At 43.6% G+C, this 6,202-nt stretch overlaps 1 long non-coding RNA gene across 1 annotated transcript; it reads right to left on the bottom strand.

The window, feature by feature from the left end:
• Positions 1-719: 719 nt before the first annotated feature.
• LOC146194157 (uncharacterized) lies at positions 720-3,348 on the bottom strand. Its single transcript, XR_014705749.1, has 2 exons — positions 3,064-3,348; positions 720-1,405 (listed from the first exon to the last, which is right to left on the bottom strand). It is a non-coding gene; the product is annotated as an uncharacterized LOC146194157 (long non-coding RNA).
• Between the last annotated feature and the right edge of the window lie 2,854 nt (positions 3,349-6,202).

Below are 6,202 nucleotides of genomic sequence, written 5' to 3'. Positions count from 1 at the left end.
ATAGTTCTGCATAATGTAACAAAATTCCGATAAAGAAAGGTGTTAGGCAAGGAGACACAATCTCCCCAGTACTATTCACAGCTTGCTTAGAGGAAGTATTCAGAGACTTGGAATGGGAGCAGTTATGGATAAGGGTAGATGGAGAATACCTCAGTAATCTGCGATTTGCTGATGACATTGCCTTGCTAAGCAACTCTGGGATGAACTGCAAATAATGATGACCTAGACAGGAAAAGTAGAAAGGTAAGCTTGAAAATCAATATGCAGAAGACTCCCAAGTGCAGCTGCCGACTATAGCTGTTAACAATGTTGAGTCATACGCTTAAACGCAGAGCTTATGTGTATCCCTGACATATATCGCACCAAGTAATGACACAGAAGCGATCTTTATCTGAAGAATGGTGGCAGCTTAGATGGAGAAATGTTCATGTCAGGCCGCATCAATCAAGTGCGAAGCCCTCACAGCCACATTAGGCAGGATTTGCATGTAGCTTCCCGAGAAGAGTTCAATAAACAGATATTTAACCTTCGTGGCACACCAGCTCAAATTTTGTCACCCTCTGCAAAATGTGCCAACTATAAACCACAAAAAGTTGACAAATGCACGAAATGAGTTGTGCTATGAGCAAAAGAAGACCGGGCTTAAAAATAATGTTTCTAGCAATTTGGCAAAGTTACGAGAATGACAAGCCTTCACAATGAACCACATAACACATTGGTTCCTGGTATTTGGCTTCACTGCATTTTATTGGTGTAGTCGGGAGAATAGCAATTTCCAACTCGCAACAACCACCCCATCTTGATACATCAAGGCAACTGCTGCAGACATACAACAGATCCGAAGGCATGTCGCCTAGCACACATTACAATAGATGCTGTCAAGAGAGTGCAAGAAGTGGCCGATTCCATGCCAAGTTACTTAAGACAATGCCATGTTTCGGACACCATCACATACAGAGAACTTTTGCTCAGATAACCACAGCTGTGTTATCCCCACAAGGGTCAAGTGTTGTATATGACAAACTCTTTAATCTATGCCAGGCCTGTTCACATATCAATCTGTTGCTTTAATTCTAAAGGCTGAAAACTAGAGAGGCAAAAAATTGCAGTCACACATTTGTGGTTCTCCACCTCCCGCCAAGGCAAATCATGCGTCCAAAATTACTCTGAATGCTTTCCAAATAATAACATATCAGAAAATGCAAGGGTGACAATATTCCACAACAAGATTAAATACATTGCAAGCAAGGTATTTTAAACTTAACTAGGAGCACGCTCTAAACCAGTAGAAGGAGTGAGAGTATCCATTTGGTCACACCAGTTACAGCGCACTGCACTACCGAGGTAGCAGAGGAATCCAACTGGTGGAAGAAACTCGTACGTCGGCCCCGAGTATTCCTTGCCTCTGCAAATGTAAATAAATGAGAGCAATACTGCAATTACATCTATTGCATAAATTCAGCAAACTCACTCACAGTAAAATTTGATTTGAGTAAAGCAAATGAGAGTGCCTGGCGCAGAAGGAAAAAGGCAGCAACGAGACTGGCTGTCAATGCTAGCACAAATACAAATATTTAGCACACTTGCAAAACACTGAAATAGCAACAAAGAGACTAAGTTAAATCATGTGTGCAGTAAGTGCGGAATATGCTGCGACTTGCATGGAATTGTAATCAAGAGTGCTTATAGCAGCAACTTACAAGCTCTTTGACAGGATTACGAGGTAGTAGATGCAACGGTGCCTCACTCTCCTCAACAAAACATACCACGTCAGGTTAATTATTGCTTTGTTTTCAAATAAGCTGTCAATGGCCTTGACAGCAGCTTGAAGCGAAGCACTGCCCACTATTTATGGGGGCATTATTTCTGCTATCATTCCCAGTTTTCTCAAAGTGATGACGCTGCTGGAGCAGGCAAAAGATATATATTAGGGAACTCGGCGGTAGCGACATGCATTAGTAGTGTTAAATCTATATAAATAAGCTCAGCGAGTTCTACCAATGCAGTTATTTTGGTAGTAAAAGGGCAGATACTCTCATGGGCAAGAACCTATGATAGCCCAAGTCACCCTCATTGCTGCATGCACCGATGTGAGTACTCGACAGTGGAACGTGTGAGCATACAAGCACAATAAATTCGTGCGGGTATACGCCCGTATCTTGTAACCATTTCGTGCTGAGCAGTAGGCTCATTTCACTCCGGGGCTCATTTCGCACTGGGCCAGTTTACATTTATACTGTCTCTCAGCTGGCCAGTAACTCCCCTTCTTTAGCACTTCGTCGACACTGCAAAGAAGCTGACCTCTTGCACTGCAGCACCACGTATGGGCCGCATGGATGAATACCTTTCGAGTTTTTTGACAGAAGCACGACCGTTTCTATGGGCCCAGCCACTCTATCTGCTGAAGCTGCGAGGAAGGCAATAAAGCCTCCTGATCATAAACCAGCGCGTTCACGCTGGCGCACACCAAAATGCCTGCTACTGCCCAAACAAACTAGGCCACAAACGAAGAATCTTAAAAAAAAAAAAAAAAAAAACAAGCAAATTACAAACTTCTGTGACTGTCGACTCACAAACTCACAAATAGTTTCACATCATCTGTAAGTCGCCGCGTACGTCCCAATACCCCAGTGCACCCCGAAGACAACAGCAAGCGAGCCGAAGAGGTCGCCGAACGACATCGTCGGTCGGCCACCTGGCGTCCGGCCTAGAAGAGGAGCCCACCGCGGGGACGGGAACGCCAACCCACCCCGCGCCTACGACCTCTTCTTTAATAAAGTTTACCTCCTCCTCCTCCGGCGACCGATCGGTGCACAGCAGCAGGTATGCAACGGTTGTTTCAAGCGCGAAGAAACGGGATCGACGCCATTATGCAGTCTCCACATGCCTTCGCCCGGAGACTGTCGCGTGATTACGCCGCGTCAGTAATTGTGACTACCGCATAGCTGCACTGCCGTGTAAAAACTCGTTAAAAAAGCTGCAAGACGGTAGCAGAACGCCGACAAATGCTTTACCTAGAGCTCGCGGGCATGTACGAAACACCATCATTCGCGTACGACTCACCGTAGTCGGAGGCTGCAGACAGGCCAGGGACAGGAACGAAGGCTACGCTGTTGAATTTAGGGCAACAATCCACAAACTGAATCAGATTTTCACCGAATTTGCATCTATCGGGATGATGCCCCGCAAACTACAACAAGCCGACGCATGAAAAGCGACCTAGGGCTCGCAAGGCGCGAGCACCCGTTGCGCGAAAAGCGCGCCAGCTTCTGTTCGGGTGGCTCGGGCGCTGTGAAACGGGGTAATTGGCATCTGAGTTTGAGGCTTATTTCCAGAAAAAAGCAAATACTAAAAGTTATTTGACGTCACATCCGTCGAGAGAATCAACGCATACTCCTTTCCACTTTGGTTCTGGGCGCGCATGCGCAGTTTACGGAGCCGGCTCTCTGCAAGTTCAGGTCTAAAACTCGCCATGAATAATGCCAGTGTTGCCTGGATTTTTGCTGGACCATGGCCGGTCTCGAGGGAGAGGGCACGCGCTCTTTCTTACGGCCTTCTCAATCGCCGCGTGAACAATGGGAATTTTTCTCCTTGAGTCACGCTCTCCGCCGCCGCAAGGGGCGCGACCTGCTCACCGTTCGCTCCGCATCTGCTTCAGTGGCGGCGGGTAGCTTTTGCCTGATTTCGCGCTGTCGCCCGCGGGTTTCGTGGTGAGTGCAGCCCCTAAATGAAAGATTACAGAAGGTAGATGCTGCAGCGGCATCCTGTCAACGTGCTACACACGTGAATGGAGTCTTTATATTAAAAAAACACTGTCACTCAGCAAACGTTCGACAAGCATATGACATGTATTGCGGCATGGTATCTACTTTTGTTCATTTTAATCTGAATTTTTTCCCAAGCCTGTACAAGAAGATGAATAAAAAAAAAATGAATGAGCAGTGATCACATCGAAGCTTCTTCAAGGCAAACATAACAGCGACAATAGCAAAACCGTCTTTCAGCACTAGATGAGAAACCATTGATGTAGCACCGAAGATGAAAATAATTTTATAAAAATGTAATGTAAGTTGCACAATGCTTACATGACATAAAACGCTTTTAAGTTTTGTTATCAATTTTGCTATAATTTATAGACCAGCAAATGTTTTATGTTGTATTATAAACATTATTTTAATTTTGCAAATAAACGTTGGTTTAATGAAATGTTTGCATGATATCATAACTATTTCATGAAAAAAAAAGAACAGGAAATCTATTTCAAGCACTAATTCCTAGCAATATTTTCTTTCTTTTTCTAGTATGTTTTTGAACTAATAATTCCTTGTAACTATCTGTGCAGTAATGCCTGCCTTAGAGAGCAATCGCTGTCCCATTATTTTGGTAGAATGCTTTGCTTATTACACATTCGGCACTGTTACTCAAGGGACACTCCTCAATAATGGATATAAAAACTTTTCTCTGTGCTATTTATTCAGAGGTGACTATAGGAGCTGTATGTCGCGCTGTATTGCGTAGCTGTGTACCGTCACCAATGGTACGTAGGCTACATGCTCGTGCAGGGTTGTTTTATCATTTTCAAGAACGCTAGTATAATGCTGCACATATATTAGATATATGTTGTTAAAATATTTATAGAAAGGTTATGCTAACGTTTATTTATAGCTCTATTAGGCGTTAAAAAAAAAGAACGTTAGGAACACCGAAATAACATTTGACCAAAACTGAAATTGAACACTACTGTAATATTTTGAGCGATAGCTGGCCCGAAATGGAGGAGAACAAAAAAATTAATTACAGTAGTGCCTCATTAATATGGACAGTTTTGTTCTCGGGTTGTCCTTAAAACGAGTTGTCCGTAATAACGAATCGCGAATAAATTTTTTTCAAATATTATGCCATGATAGGATCTGCTTCTGCGCATAGTGGGGCAGATCCTATCATGGCATAATATTGAGGCTCTCTTCGGAAAACTAAGGCAAATGTGCGGAGGGAACGACATGCTAGATGCGAGAGCCGTAACAGCGGCACTTGACCACATTGTCAAGATGGAAGTTTCATCTGGGAGCCAAATCAAGGCATCTAGTGTCGACACCGACGAAATCATTTCAGCTCTGCCGCAATCAGTAACTGAGGAATTGAAAGAAGTGATGGTATCTCCTGTCATCCCATTACCCACTGTCACGTATTCTGGTTTAGCTTACGTCGCTGGATACATTGTGAAGTTAATCAGTGACTTCGGGTGTGACGCTTGTGCTATCCTTCTTGAAACCAGCGAAAGAAGCAGCCCCATGTACACTATTCTGCGAGGACAAGATTCTAGCGGACTACATTATCCAAAAGCAGAGTTTGTAGCCCTCTTGGACAAGGTTGTGTCTTTTTTTGAAAAAGCTGTCGTGCACCTACCACACACAAATGTCCTTGAAGTCCTTCAAATCTTAATCCAGCCAGAACTTGAGAACTCACCTTTGCTGAGTTGCCCGGAAGGCATTGACAATAGCCATGCTATAAGGTCCGCTTCTTTAATATGTGAGAAATTTCTCAGAATCCTTCTTGTCAATTATGCTAAGAAAGTGACAGACAGGAACGAAAGGCCAGCTCCTTATGTGCACAAACCGTCCAGAAAGATTTTGAGACTTTAATTTTCTAGCTGCATGTACTGTTTTGATGAATGAGTGCAATGTGTTAACTTTGAAGGACATTTTTTTTTTATTTGCTTGCCGCTCTTTTCAATTATGCATATCTGTTTGTGCCCATTTCCTTGATTAAATGTTTTTTATCACTGTATTAAACTGACTACGACTGTCTACGTGTGCGTCAGTCGCGAGACTACGTATACATCTGCTGTCTTTCAACCTACTGATTTTTTTTAAACGAAGCTAGAACAGCCCACTTCACTAGACAACTGAAATTTTAACTGTATGCGTAAATTTTTGTTCCTTACTCTGAAGCTGAGACGTGCTATGAATTTTCGTCAGGGCCTCTTTTGCTCTAAACGAAAACGGCAGCGGTTGACAGAATATCCACCGAACAGTTTGCCATGCACTAGCGTCAGGTCGCGCTCTACATGCTTACAGCTTTCAAAGGCACAGTGCATAAAATGGTACATATAGTTTTGTGAAAAATTTAGGGGCAAAAAGTGTTGATGTAAGTGCACCCGAAACTTCATTCGACCGTGCGCGACAGCACTGACGAAGGAGCG

Source organism: Amblyomma maculatum, chromosome 3 (assembly GCF_055883805.1).
Source record: "Amblyomma maculatum isolate TAMU_Amacu chromosome 3, ASM5588380v1, whole genome shotgun sequence".
Taxonomy (NCBI): Eukaryota; Metazoa; Arthropoda; class Arachnida; order Ixodida; family Ixodidae; genus Amblyomma; species Amblyomma maculatum.
This window is presented reverse-complemented; position numbering and strand designations above follow the sequence as displayed.